This window comes from Dermatophagoides pteronyssinus, unplaced genomic scaffold (genome assembly GCF_027571235.1).
Source record: "Dermatophagoides pteronyssinus isolate colony J.1.1.1.1 unplaced genomic scaffold, Derpt_VIB-CSIC_2022.12 sq0002, whole genome shotgun sequence".
NCBI lineage: Eukaryota > Metazoa > Arthropoda > Arachnida > Sarcoptiformes > Pyroglyphidae > Dermatophagoides > Dermatophagoides pteronyssinus.
Window position 1 is genome coordinate 844,006 of NW_027461526.1, and position 16,332 is coordinate 860,337.

Sequence of the window (16,332 nt, forward strand, 5' to 3'; positions counted from 1 at the left end):
TTATTATTATTTTTTTCAATATCGGACCATGAGAGAAAGTGAGGAGAAAATCGATTTTTACATTTTAAAAATATTTTCACTTTCTGTTCCATTTTATAATGATAATTTAGAATTTTACAAACTTGCACAGCACAGCAAACAAAATCTTAAAACAAAAACAAAAAAATTTTCAATCCAATAATTTCAAGTCGTTGATATTGATTACATCATTCATTCTTTATTTGTTTTTTTCCTGTGCCTTTCCTTTTCAAAACCGAAAACTATCAATCGGCAATTTGACCTGATTGGTTTTCGTATGTCGTTCTCCCCCTCAAAAAAAATCGGAATTTTTATTACAAGCCGTGTGGCAATTCGATTTCTATCAAAAAAATGATTGTCACGTTTGTTATTGAACAAATGACGAAAGAAAGAATTAAAGTCAAAGAAAAAAACTGTGTTTTCACTTATCAATCTAAAGAAATGAGCAAATAGAAAATTTGTCCCAACTTTATCTGTGTATAGAAATTTCGTTAACAACCAATGTCCTAAATATAGCTAAGCGAAAGAAGAAAAAAAACGATAATTGTCGAATAAGTGTGTCTATGTTGAAATTGAATTCGTTCAATTTCAATTAGATAATTGAATAGGACCGTGAAAATTTATTTTTTTTCAGTCAACTAAAAACAAAAAAAAACAGTTTGATCATATCGATTTAAATGGCGGCCCTAACCATTATTATTGATGAAACGCCCGTTATGATTTAGTACATCTGTTCTTTAGTCTGAATAATAATAATAATAATAATATCCGAAAATCAGTAACAGTAGTCGAATAAATAGTTTTTCAATTAATCCAAGTTAATTTACTGAAATTCAAACAAATTAATTATCGATATTATTATCATCATAATTATCATCATCATCATCATCAAAGCCACATGATAGCAATGGAATTTCCAAAAACATCTGCATCATCGAATATAAAAAAAACATTTCAAAAGAAAGAAAAAACTTTTATTCATTGACGATATGATGTACAATTTTCAATGCATATTGTATTTTCATTTGTTTTTGGAATTATTTCTTGAAATGAATTGAATATTGTTGTGATGTTCAACAATGGATTATACATGAACTTTTTTAAAAAATATAATTATATTCGAGAAAATACCAAAAAAAACTTATAAACGAATTGAATTGTTCTTTTTAATTTTCATCATTTCTTTTCATTTCAATCATTGCCGAAACGTTTGTATATTGTCTTTTCTTGTTTGTACTCTATATAAGAATAAACAGAATCTAAATTGTTCTTTTTAAATAAATCTTTATGTCCTTGGCCAAAAGAAACATTGAAAGTCTGTAAATCTAGATTCTAGATTGTCTCAATTTCTCAAATTCAATCATCAATGAACTTCGAATAGAGTACCCCAAAAAAAAACTAATGGTTATGGATGAGCAAAAAATATAAAGAAATGATGAAATCGAAGACCGAAAATTATTGACAAAAAATCATTCGATTGAAAATTCATTCGTCGATAAAATCACAAAGTATAGTATCATCGTTCGTTTTGAATCTCACTATCATACATATCTACATCCTTATTTTTCAAGCAGAAAACCAAAAAAAAGGCTAAAAAATTATATAATCAATAATAATGGCATCATCGATTGTCATCATTTATGTGATATGTTTCTCGTTTTCTGTTCGTATAGGAAATAAATAAATAGAAAAAATCAAATCAACCTTTAATAGGTTCAACCGAATGAAACAAAATCTGATTTAAACACCCATATTGCTCATCGATGCGAACAAGTCCTCGATAAACATTGAAAGGAAAGAAAAGCAAAAAAACATTCGGCTGCAAGCGCCGGATTTTATAAGTTTTATTCTTTTTTTTCTTATAAGTTACCATCGATATATCGAAGGTGATATTTTTTTTTTTTTTTTTTTGGTTTGAATATCACACTTTTGCCTATTCTTATTATTTTTTTCAAACATTCGCATTTCCGTTAAGGGAAAATACATTATTTTCTGTAGACAAGGAAATGAATTTGGAAAAATAAACAAAAAGAAAAAAAATATCACCATTGATCACCAAACCAAACCATAATCGGACTGATTTATCGTTATATTGTCATCATTATTATTTTTTGGTAGAATTTCTTGCAAAAAATGATAGTGTTTTATGGCATATTTTTTCATAAATTCAAGAAATTTTTACATAATAAAATCATATTCAATACAGCTCAATATACGCAAACAAAACTGGTTTTCAACGAATCAAAATGAAGAAAGAATGAAAAAAAATATTCACACCGATGTTGTTGTCAAATTCAGAACACATGGAATAAATTGAAAAAAATAATGTTTAGGATTAACACCAGCGTTACCAACCTTATTATATATGATGTATCCTGTGTGAAGTAAAAAATTCATATTCATACAGATAGTAAATGAATTTTGTACCGGTTCCAGTAGAAAAAAATCTTATTCTAGTAAAAATGGCCAGATGACATAGTGTTAAAAAAAAGGAAATTGCATGTGAATTTAGAATCCAGGACCAAAATGAAAAAAAAATGAATGTATGAATTTTTGTTTGATTATTTGCTGTTCATAAATCGAACACACACATGAAAATATTCACTCCATTTCGCTACCCAATTATTAGATGCTTCGATAGTTTTCAATTTTTTTTTCATGAATAAATAATTTTGAATATTCACCATACTTTTCGGTTTCTCTCTCTCTCTCTCTCTCTCTATATCTCTTTTTTATTCACTCTTTCATAACCAACGACGACTGTTGGTGATGACAACCAGTAAAAGAAAGAAAAAAACTAACATGGCCATGGATGAATTTTTTTTTCCAATAATAGACCATTATAATGATTCAAAATTCTGTATTAAATTATTTTTTTTACGTTGTTAAGAAAGAAAGAAAAAAATGTTGTTTGATGAACATTCTTTCTTCTTTCTTTCGATCAAAGAAGAAAAAAACTAAAGAAATAAATCATTATGAAATAGAAACGAAACAAAATTAATGAAGTACTACTACTAGTCGAATGATAATCAACATATAAATCTAGTCTTGTTTGACATTTTTTTCTATATCATCATTTTTATCGTATATCATTATCACTTTGAAGGTTGAAAGGTTAATGATAAAGTCAATAACAAATATAATATAAATTCATGAAAGGAAACACCCAAGATTTAAATCAAAATTCAATGATGAAATTAAAATTGTCGGCAGTTTTTTTTATGGTAAAATTTTTTTTCAAAAAAAACAAATTCAGAAAATTTATTACCAATTTTCTACCTGTATTACTTTGATCGAATGTGGAGAAAAAAAACAAAATTTATCAACTATTGAAAAGAATTTCTAAATGTTTTTTTTTTTGAAAAATTTTATTCATTAATATATTGCCAGTGTTGAAAACAAAAAACAAAATATTTGTCAAACAAATATATCTTATTTAATGTGATAATAAATCATATACACTAGAATAGATGACATTAAACTTTATGAATTATATAAATAAGTTATCATCATATTTTTGTATATAGAGAGACAACAGAAAAAAAAGATTCAATAAAAAAAAGTCAATAACGAGTAACGAGAAGAAATTTGTTTTTTGTTTTCATGGAGAAAACTATAGAAATTTGGAAGCAAATCGAAAGAATGATGTAATGTTGAAAGTAAGTTTTCGAAACCAAAAACATCAAGAGCACAGAATCTTCATAGAATTCAATAAGATTACCTATTATTCATATGCACGAATGATTACATAGAAGAATTTTTTTTCTTCAATCATTTAGATTAATTCTTATCATATTATTCAACAATCATAATAAATTTTAAAACAAAACAAAAAAGTCTTGATATTTGAAACATTGCGTGCATTGAAAAATTGAATTGTTTTGAACAATGTTTTGACTTGTTTTGTTTTGTTTTCAATAAAGCAAGTACAAGTACAAATCAATTACATATTGAAAATATCGATACAGAATATTTTCATTTCATTTTTACACTAATTGATGGGAAAAAAATACCAAGAAATCTTTAAAAAAGATCTCTATTTTCATGATTGATCATGATCATTGATTAAAAATAAATCAAATAATCATCATCATCAATGATTAAAATATCAAATTCCATTGCAATGATATGGCATTTTTTCGTCTATTCATTACTCTCGTCATCATCATCATCAACAGCAACAACAATTTCATTTCTATACTGTAAGAGAACAATGAAATTTTTGTTCCATTTCATTTTTTAGTTGGAATTTTTCATGCACACACGGCTAATTATGCTAATTAAATTGATTGTTTAATTGGATTATTTGTCATGTTTTTTTTTGATATTGGATATTTCAGGACTGTTATATTGTCAAACTGAGAAAAAAGTAATAGAAAGCAAGAGGAAATTCCATTTCAATTTCCCGATTCTAACCGAATAAATATCGAGCGGTGTTATAAGACCGGCGGCAAATCATCAAACCACTATGTAATAAAAAAACAAATAAATCTAATCATCAAATCAAATAATCTAAGAACAAAAGATAAAATCAATGAGCAAATGAAAAAAACACATCTCTCAGAGGGAAAATCTCATCATTAATGAAAAAAAGGCTCTAGAATAAATGCCAAGGACTTGAAAAAATTCATCATTATTATGTAAATATTATCCGATATTATGGAAATGATGATTAATCAGAGTTCGATAGATTCAAACAATTCAAAAAAAAAGATGTCAATTTTTCGCTATATACCAATATGTGAATAAATGGAAAAGAAATTATACACACCAAAATAGTATAATAACAACAATCAGGAAACTATGACAATGACATTGATGATGATCAAGAATAAATATCTATAATCATAATGATTTGAATGATAGAGAAATAAGAACTAAAAAATTGAATTCAATCGTAAAAGTGTCTATCCAAGCATGCATGAATCAAAAAAAAACTTTGAATTCTACGATTGTATCTTCCATTTAGATAATATTCACTATCAAACAAAAAAAAACTACAAGCACAAAATGTTGATGAATATTCTTAGATACGAACAATTTACAATTTTTCTCAGCTGGTATTTTATTCTTCATTATATCCCGGCTTCATACTCATTACACAAACACACATTTTTGTGCCGGGGTTATCATACTTTGATAGGATTTCCGTTGTTTTTTTTCGGGTTTCTATTCTGTCACTTTTACTGCTACTACACTTGAAGCTTCAGAATGAAAAAAAAGCGAATTCCAATGTATTTTTGTACTTGGGCGAATAATTTGATCCACATTTTTTTTGTATTATCTATAGGCAATGAAATAGAATAGTTGAATTCATTTCGCGCCATTTTTTTCCTATCTGTGTTTCCATTCATTCTTTATATATAGCCATTCTAGCTACATTGATAATGCTTCTTCCATCGAAATGATACAACTGCTATTTTTTATTTCCAGTATCTAAAACCCGTCGACTATCATCATCATCATCATCAAACATCAGTGACTAGTTTCGGAATGGCAGACAAATTTCGAAATTCATTTCAGTAGTCGTCAGTCGTTTGAATAAGTGATGATGATCACATACACATCTTTATATACTATGCCAAAATAGATAATAATAGAAGATATAAATTATTTTGCCACCAATACTTGAATGATTGAATATCAACGCCATGTGCTACCGTATTATTGAATCAAATATATATGATATATATAAAAAAAGGTAAAGTTTGTGTGGATCATCTTGATTTTTTCTTTGATATTCCATAAATAATGATTTGTGCGTGATATGCATCTGACAACTTGCATTTATAAAAAAAATTCTTTTTTTTGAAAAAAAAACTTCCAATTCAATTCCATCATCATCAATGTTTATCCAATTCTGTTATTGTCATCATTTTTTTTCATCCTTGATATTCAAATAAAAAAACTGTTGTGTGTTTTCAAAAAATAAATGTAAATTATCCCATTAATATCAATGTTAAATGTTGATCCAAAAAAAAAAAGTATTATATGTTTTGGATTGATATTCAACATTTCTTAATAATTGAAGCCGCCCCATAGTTACCATCTTTATGTAAAAAATTTTTCTTCTTTTTTTTTTAAAAAAAAGTGTCTCTAAGATTGCTTATCAAGCTCAGCATGATACGAACGGTGTATGTGTGAATCTTTGTCATCATCATCATGGATCTTATTGATCCTTAAATGCGAATGAATGTAAATCTGTCTGTGTCTGTGTGTTTTTATGTACATGCTTAAACTCATTTCATTATCTAAATTATCTTTTTTTCTTCTCATTTCGTTATCCATAAAATGTGTCTGAAATTTCATTTTGTTTTGTCCATCGTTCAATTCGTTTTCATTCGTTCTTCATCTTCATTTTCGATATCTTTTTCTTCGACGTCTATATAAATAAATAAATGTATGTGTGTGTGTGTGAGTGCTGTATGCATAAAAATCGAATCCCCAATTGGTTTGATTGAGAATCATTCAATCCTCGAATCGAAAAGATAGAGAATGATAGAAAGCGAAAAAAAAAGAAAATCGAAAAATTCGACAGATGAAATGAATTTGATTTGACAAATACACACACACACACAACAAACTAGATATACGCGTGCATCGATCGGCAAATCTTCAAACGCGAATCTCTATAGATGTGACCTAAACCAAAAAAAAATGGCCATCATTCATCTACATCTATACATCATTTTATCTAATAATAATGATAATGTTGTTGAAATTTTTTTTTCATCTAAAACAAAATCCATGATTTATCTACTTTGTTCCTTGGTCTATTCCGGCGTTTCCAATTGAATGTAAATGAAAACGTTGTTCAAACAAAATTATTTCGCCATCCATTTCCAATATTATCTGAAAAAAAAACATTTATCGAAGGCAATTAAAAAGTATATTTCAATTTTTTTTATTTTAAACATCAATTTAAAAATGTAAGTTGTTTTCATTTTTCAATCAAACATCAAGTGTTTTTTTTCTGTTGTTGTTGATCGATCGAATAAATTGACCACCATTTCGAATTCTACCGTTTTAAACATTGTTAATGAATTAATGTAATGGTATGAACGGAAAATCAATTGATTACAACTTTTCTCAAATCGGTCTGGAAAATAATTGTTTAATAATATCTACATTCAATGAATGCCAAAAAAAAAAAAGTTTTTCGATTTTCGAAAAAAAAGTTACCAAATATCTTTACAATGTTTAATGTTATATGGGCAATTTATCGGTTTAATCGATAATTCGAATGAATGCATTGCATTTGAAAATTCATAACCAGTTGTAAGTGTTAAATCCATTAAAACCGTTAAAAGAAGAAAAAAATGTCTTAATTATACCATAGCATTACCCATTTGCGAATCAAATTTATTTTCATGTTCATGTCTATGAAGTTTCGGTTAAATTAATGAATTTTTTTCTGGAAAACATTCGAAATGGCCAATGATTTTTAATGAATTTTTTTCACATGTTCATTTTTTTCAATGCAATCGTTGTTGTTTTTTCTGAATGTGTGAAAAAATCTTGTTCGTTTTTTTACTTTTATTTCGAATTTAATATTATTTAGATTTTTCTTTTCTATTTCGAATTCAGTTTTCTGCATTTTGAGTACCAATAATAACATCAATAATTTCAACAGAAAAAAAAGAACATCAACAAAAGAAAAAACATGAAACAAGATGAATATGATCCAAATAGAAAAGAAAAAAGAAAAATCCTTTTATCTGAGGAAAAAAAGTCTAAAAAAGTTGTATCGTTGTTGTTGTTGTTGTTATTGTTGAAGCTTATTGTTCGGAATTTTAATTCGATCGAAATTTATTCATTCTTGTTGTTTGAATATCATTAGTTTGTTCACTACTTTCTTTTTTCTGCTTTTATCTTTTTTCTTTTTTGTTTTTTTTAAACATTCCTGTTTCATTCGAAATGAAATGAAAAAACATCATTTTATTCCTGGATCAATTATGGAATAAGTTACAATTATAAAATTGTTTTATTTTATTCATTTTAAAATGCTTTTGTTGTTGTTGTTGTTTGACTTTAGTCAATAATTTCAATGAAAAAAAAACAAACGCTTTACATTCAGGTTGTCTTTTGAATATTGCAATGTTACCATTAAAAAAAATTGAGCAATAAAAATAGATAAATAAATCGACTAGGAATAAAATGGCACATTTTTATTTTGAATTATAATCATATCAAAAATCAGATTTCATTTTCTGCTTGAATTTGCAAAAAAAAAATAATAATACTGGAAACAAAATCCAAGTTTGCTTGAAATAAAGAACGAAAACTGTTTGTATGAAATTCTACAGAGTTTGTGTGCATGTAGTGTGTGTTGTGTGAGTGTGTGGTATGTATGCTTGATAAAACATCACATTATTCAGAGAATTTTTATTCTCTAAATAATTTTTCAGAATGTCAGTGATTATAATTAAACCATTTTAAATAGTATATCAATTTTCTATAAGAAATTTGAATGAATAGACAACAATATAAACTTTGGCTATTCACATATTGAATAAATATTTTTTTTTTTTGAACAAACAACATTTGTGGTTTGTACAGTTTTTTTCAAAAAAAAATTCTTCAATTAAAATTTTATCATTCACGCAATAATGATAACGATAGAATGAAAATCATTTATATTCAGGAAAAAAAACACATACATACAGACACAGAATGTACGACAACATCATACTGTCAAATTGGGTAAAACCGCAAAAAAATAAATGAAATCATTTGGGGATCGAAGAAAAATATTTTCTTTCATCATTTTGACATTTATGCTTGCAAGTGGAAAAAAAATTCCTTATATCGCCATCGGTTTTAACATAAGTTAAAGAAAAAGAGAGCAACAAAAAAAACAAGAAATAAAAATCGATAATGTAATTTGAAATTCATTTCGATGTTACCATTAGCTCATCATAATGGCTAATCGAATTTTCATTTCTTTTTTTTTGAATCGATTTGTCAGAAAGAGAGATAGAATTGATTTATTCAAAATTCAAATTAATCTATCAAAAGAAAAATGACGTATGTTTAATTATAAAAAAAATGAAAGGAATGGAAATGAAAATGATAATTAACAATGGATTCTCTCTACAAAATTTATGTATTAGAAAAAATCCAGAAATTTATTCACTTCCATTCGACAAATGGAAATTGATGCAATTGTGAAGAGTTTTTTTTCAATCCAATTTTCATAAAACACCATACCAAAATTCATTTCATTTCTGATATTTTTTTAGGGCCATTTTTGACATGAACAAAAATTATTGGTTTTTGTTCAAAAAAAAATAAATAAAAAAATATTTCCTGTGTGTATGTGAAGTTGATGTTTTTGGATTATTATCATGATAATGATAATGATCATCACCATCATCATCATCATCATCATCATCATCATAATCATGATAATAGTTTCAAGTTTGTACCCAGGCTTTAATCTTAACAGATTGTTTTTTATTCTATTGTCGTACACAACATTAGTTTTTTTTTCTCTCTCTCTATCTTTCTGTTTCTAAACATAAATATGTTATGGGTGTGTGTGTAAATGTGGGTGTACAAGTAAATAAATTCATTCAATACAATCCAACAAACTATTAAACTCTCTCTCTCTCTCTCTCTCTCTCTCTCTCTCTCTCTCTCTCTCTCTCTCTCTCTCAATGATGCAATTAACTTTAGACCTTTTTTTTCTTTCATTTTTATTTTTTTGAACAAAAAAAAAATAAAAAAATTCTATGGACATTTCTCTCACACACTCACTTTAAATGATTCTTATAGTCATTTTGAGATTTCATTTTTTTTATATACAGATTCCATTTTATTTTTTATTATTTCTTTGGTCGGTCTTTTTTTTGTACTTTGTTGTTGTTCTGTTGATGTTGTTGTTTTTTTTATATATTTTCACTTTCACTCTTTCACATCTTGTCTGAGAACCCATTTTCATTTCAATTCATTTCAATCCATTCATTCATTCATTCGTTTCACATTTTTTTTCCTTGTTCTGGAATTCCGTTTTCTTTTTTTATATATTTTGGTATCAAAGGAAAAAAAATAAAAATAAAAACTAATGTCATATAAAAAAAAATTTGTCGTAAATTCAACAAACACAGCAAATGTTGTCTATGTCGATGATGATGATGATGACAATATCGTCCATAATGTTCAAACTTTTTTTCTATTTCTGGAACTTCTTCTTGGAATAAAATCGGACAATTTTCTTTGTTGCTTTCTTGATTGCGTGTGTTTATGTGCGTGAATTGCTTTTTTCATTATTAATTTTTCTTTTTGATCCAGATTCTTTGTTTTGTTTTTGTTTTATTTGCTGTTGATTGAAAAAGAGAACAGAATTTAAAAGCAAATTGAATGATTTCATCATCATCATCATCATCTATTTGGATCTTCTTCAATTTTATACCCAAAACAAAAAAATACTTTTGTTAAATCGACTAAGCAAAAAGATTATGTTATTGACTTGAACACACCAAAAAACAGTTTTTGCATATCGATTCCTAATCGTAGTTAAACAATAGATCAATTGATTAAATGAATCATGGAGAAAAAAACAATGCACACAGGAATCTAATTCAATAAGATTGATTTGGATTTTCAAGTTTGTTTTTTTTCTGTTTCTATCAACAACAGTATTTCAAATTTGATGAATATTTTTTGCTGTTGTTGTTGACTATAATCAGTAAGATAAATTGAAATGAAAATCTCATCAAAAAAGCCATACATTTATTTAATGTCCATTGTTTTTTTGCATATTTTTCATTTCGTGTTTCATCATTCATTATTTGCTATTTTTGTTTTGTTTTGTTTTTTGGTTTCATCATGTCTAGCAGAATATTCCATATAAACATGTCTGACTTGTTTTTTTCTTTTGCTTGTTTTGTTTGAAACTTTTAGCAAAACATCTCAAAGTTTATGATGAAATTTATCGCATATTTTTTATCTGTTCATGTTATTCATTCGACATTGCCCATCATCATCATTATCATGATGCATTTCTTTCTTTTTTTAGAATATTCAAAACTCTATGAAAGAAAAACGATTCAGGCCATTAGATACACATTTGCATCATAATCATTATCATTATCATTGAAAGTAAAGAAAAATGTTAAAATTTCTTTCATACGACTTTTGACCATTTTTTCTGGTATATTCTTGTGTTTTTTTCTTCTTTTTCTTTTTTCTTTGTAAAGTAACGGTTTGAAGATTGTTGTCTAGTATTGTTCTTTATGATGTTGATGTACATTTTCAAATGATTTTTAAATTCATTATCAGATGTGTGGACAAAATGGAAAAGATTTTTTTCTGTTTTGTTTTGTTGAGAAATATATCATTTTGATATGATGATTAAATGATTGTCTGCATTTTCATTGTTGAGAAATGCTAAAGTCGAATGTATTTGGCATTCGTTTTGTCTTGTTCAGTTGATGTTCGGTATGAATCAAATTTCATTGTCCGAAATAATCTTTTTATAAATTACTTACCTGAAATTTTTTTTTACTTACTATCCATTCCATTAGAAAACTGATTGCTAATGAATTTTTTATTTGTTTGTGAAATATTTCATCTTCACATGATTCACCAAATGGTTTTTTCTATTTGAAAAGTGAAATAATAACAAAAAAAACAACAAACGACGACAATCAACATTAAATTAATGAAGATATAATGATTGAAATGTGCATGTGTATGTATTGAGTTTAGTCAATCCCGGAATCTATACATCAACAAGTGACCCTTCAATTATATTTTTTTTTCTCTATGTAATTTTCAACGTATTTTTTTCCCATTCTTCGTTTTTTTTGGGTGATGATTATAGTTATTTGTTTGTAATATCCATTATTGAATGAACGCGTGTGTGTGTGTGTTTGTGTAATATTTGATCATTATTCATTACTTATCATTCGTATGATGATGATGATGAGGGTGTTGCTGTTATTGTACTATTCTCATCATTATTCAATAATTTCTACATAAAGTTTTTTTTATATTTTCCCATTTTCATCAATTTTTACATCAGCAACGACAACGAAAACGACAATTATATTTTTTTTTGTTGTTCAACCTACAACTTTCGAATTCGTGATGATTGAAGTCATTGTCCATTATCATCATCATCATTATCATTATCATCATTGAGTGATGATGTGATATTTTTTTTCTTCGAGAAAAACGAAATATTGGCGTTGTGTCCATATACATGTGTGTGTGTCTGTGCATTTTTTATTCCATGTAATTCTTGTCATTCGACATAGAAAGTTTCATAGTTTTCAGATTCAATGTTCGTGTATCTCTCTATTTGTATGTTTCAATGATTGATAAATTGTCATTTTTTTTGTTGTAAACATACATTTACGTATCATCATCATCATCACAGAATATCATCTCACCAATCTATTACAACAAATGAAAAAAGTAAGTTCATTTTGTCGTTAACAAAAACATCCATTAATGATAATAGATTTTTCTTTTGTTTGATTAACAAATAATAATTATGAGATTTGTTAGTGATGAAGACTCAGTGATCAAGTCAAATCATTACATTTGATATTAGTTTGGACAAGTTTTCATAATAATTAATAATGATTATTGTTCAATTAATATGTTATATAATGATATTTTAATGATACAACTTTTCAATGATGATGAATCGATATTTTCACATATTTGATCAACCGATTGAATTTAGATGTTTGGATTCTTTCATCGATATTAGTGGTTATGGTGATGAGAAACCAACAAAAAAAATTATAATCAAACGGAAATTGACAATAATTGAATGAGAAATTGAACATCAACGAGAGAAAAAAGGTCGAATTTGTTATTAGATTTTTTTTGTCCAATGACGTCTCCTAAGATATTCGAGGAAGGAAAAACAAATCCGATTCAATAGTGTAAAAATTATTATGAAATAATAATTTTTTTTTGTTTCAAATCACAGATTCTTTTAGTTCTTATTGCCATTGATTTCATCCATTCATTCATTCAGGCTTGTAACAATTTTTCTTGCTTGTAATAATAGTTGAAATAATTTTTTTCCTGGTGAAGCGTAAATACTGTCGATCGTAAAGAATCATAAATTCGTTATGACCAAAAGTAATGGATTCTTGAAAGAATTAACGAAATTGGTTTGATTCATTTTTTTTGCCTTCAGTTGCATTTCTTTTCATTTTTCTTTTGATTTTTTTTTGATTTAGAAATTGATCTTCAAAATCGATTCGGTAGTTGATAATGTTCGATTCGGTTGATTGGAAATATTTGCCCATCATCATCATCATCATTTTGTCTGTTCAATCATCATTCAATGATGATATTTTTCTTGGTTTTTGCCGTAATAGTCTAATTTTCAAGTCAAGAATATATATTTTTTTCGCTTGATATTTCTATTACCCGATCATCATAAGTGATGATGATCATCATCATCATTGAAAATGAAATTGTCTTTTATGTGTTAAGTGAAGGAAAAAAGTGAAAGTGAAAAAAATTAATTGAATTTCCTTTTTTTACCAGCTCAAAAGATTTGATGATTTTTCAACGCAGAATTTTTGTTTGCCAACCCTATTAAATTGCTAGTTCTATTCAATTGTCTCTATATTCATTTTTTTATATTCTTCTAACACCGTTTAATGGACAAAAACAACAATCGATACACAACAACAGAAAAAAATGTCATTGTGTTATTCGGATGTTTGACAATGACACACACGCACGCATCCGAATACCATAACATCCAAAACGAATGTTATGTTAATGATATAGTCTACACTGAAAAAAAACCATTGCCCAAAATAGTCAAAAATCGAAGTGGTCGCACATTTTTAGTCAAAATTGAAGTTAGTCACACACATTTAGTCATTTTAATGGACAGTCGCAGTAAAATAGTCAAAAACACTAATAGTCACTCTGGATTAGTCAAAATTCTGATTAGTCGGCCTGCATTAGTCAAATTCTGAATTAGTCACATTTACGTTAGTCAAAATTCTGATTAGTCAACCTTCATTAGTCAACCTATTATATTAGTCGCTTTCTCGTTAGTCAAATTCAGATTAGCCGGACTGCATTAGTCAACCTATTATATTAGTCGCTTTCTCATTAGTCAAATTCAGATTAGCCGGACTGCATTAGTCAAATTCAGAATTAGCCGCTTTCACGTTAGTCAAAATTCAGATTAGTCGGCCTTCATTAGTCAACATATTATATTAGTCGAGGAATTTTGGTCAAATTTCAAATTAGCCGGGCTAGATTAGTCAACTTTAAAGATTAGTCGCATAAGGAATGGTCAACCGGTTATTAGTCATCGTGGAGCATGCTCACTTGATTATTTGACGGACTTGTAAAATTTTTGATTTTTTCCAATATTTATTTAACAATAGAAATTCACAGATATTTCCGTTTCAGGCCAATGAATTTGTACTAATTATTTATGGATATGATAGACTAGTGAATGTACCTATTAGGGTTAATATATTTTATGAAAATTCTTAGTTTTTTTTCAATAATAAAGATTAATAAAATTCAAAATTATTAACCTCATTTTGCAAATGATTAAGATAATCAAATTGCTAACCTAACATAAAGGGAATCCGTAAATAACAAACTCAAATTGCTAACCTAACATAAAGGGAATCCGCATATAACAAACTCAAATTGCTAACCTAACATAAAGGGAATCCGTAAATAACAAACTCAAATTGCTAACCTAACATAAAGGGAATCCGCAAATAACAAACTCAAATTGCTAACCTAACATAAAGGGAATCCGTAAATAACAAATTGGTAAATTGGATTAGTAATTAATATTTGTTATAAACGGATTCTCTTCATTTGGTATTATCATTAGTAATGAAATTATGATTTAAAATTGCATAATTTAAATTCGATTATTAATGCCACTGTTTGGTTTTTTGATTTTTCCAACTTGACGCATCGAGCAAAAAGTTCGAAACACGCACGCCAACTCAAAACAGTGCTTTAGAAAAACTAAAGTTCGTTTTCAGTTTTTTTAACATGTGGTCATTGTTTTTCTCACATTTTGGCAATTGTTTTAATTATCGAATTTACAATGAATTGTTCCAAGAGGATATTCTAATGGCAAGTTCAGTTTTTTATAAATATAAAATGTTAATTCTCGTATCCAATTTATCTAAAATCAATAATCATGAATTGCGGGATAAATCAATATGATTACCCTCATGTTGTGCTAAATCGTTCAAGTTTTTTCGAGATCATTTTTATGTTGGTGATTTGTCTCATTGTGCTATTCAAGAATAGTTGGACCATGTTTACCAAAGTGTGTGAGAATTTAATCAGGATAGGTCAGGTCAAGTTAGGAACATGGTTGAGTTATTTCCTATTGAATTAGCACAATGATGCATATTGCTGACATGAGAATGATCACTGATGTTGAACGATTCAAATTATTGATTTTGATACGAGTAATTTTTTAACTGGTTTCACCATAAATTAATTTTTCTATCATTTCACAGCAATGGTATCGGATTTACGAAACTGGAACCTTGATGATCAAGCCAAAATTCTTAAGAAATGAAAAATTATAAAAAGTTGGGCTGATATTGGTCATTGATGGTCAATATCATGAATTTTCAATGGTCATTGGAGATACTCATGTGAAATGGTGGATGGTTTTGCCAAATTTTGGTCATTTTTTTTAAACCTATCGTTTAAACCAAATTATCGAAACATCCGTCTGTTTTTTAAATTTTTTGATAATCAATCAAAGAAAAATAAATTTAAGACTGGAGAAGTTTCAAAAAATTTTTATTATAAAAACATGATCATCAAACAATCTTGGACAATGAATCGATTTCAAAGTGATAAATTCTCTAGTTCTTGCATAACCCTAGAAAGATACCAAAGTTAATTTGATAACACTTGGAATTGATCAAATCAAGAATGTTTCGAAGACCCAAAGGATTCAAACATATCTTTCTAAACATTTTGATATTTTGTTAAAATTTTTATCTTTAAAAAAATAAATTTTTATATAAAAAATTGTAAATCGTAAAATCGTAAAAATTTAAACAGTATTCTGTATTCTGGATTCTGGAGGATTCTGTATAAAAATTTCTATCCGTTCCGTTGACTAATCTAGCTCGACTAATCTTGCTGGGCTAATGAATCGTTGACTAACCTAGCTCGACTAATGAATCGTTGACTAATCTAGCCCGACTAACAAAAAACTTGACTAATCTTGCAGGACTAATGAATCGTTGACTAACCTAGCCCGACTAATAAAAAACCTGACTAATCTTGCTCGACTAACAAAAAGGCTGACTAATCTAGCTC

The 16,332-nt window shown here is 27.2% G+C and overlaps 1 long non-coding RNA gene across 1 annotated transcript; it reads left to right on the top strand.

The window, feature by feature from the left end:
- The first annotated feature begins 13,613 nt into the window (after positions 1 to 13,613).
- Positions 13,614 to 16,045, top strand: LOC142646258 (uncharacterized). The gene is made up of 2 exons (XR_012847222.1): positions 13,614 to 15,117; positions 15,513 to 16,045. It is a non-coding gene; the product is annotated as an uncharacterized LOC142646258 (long non-coding RNA).
- The last annotated feature ends 287 nt before the right edge of the window (positions 16,046 to 16,332 follow it).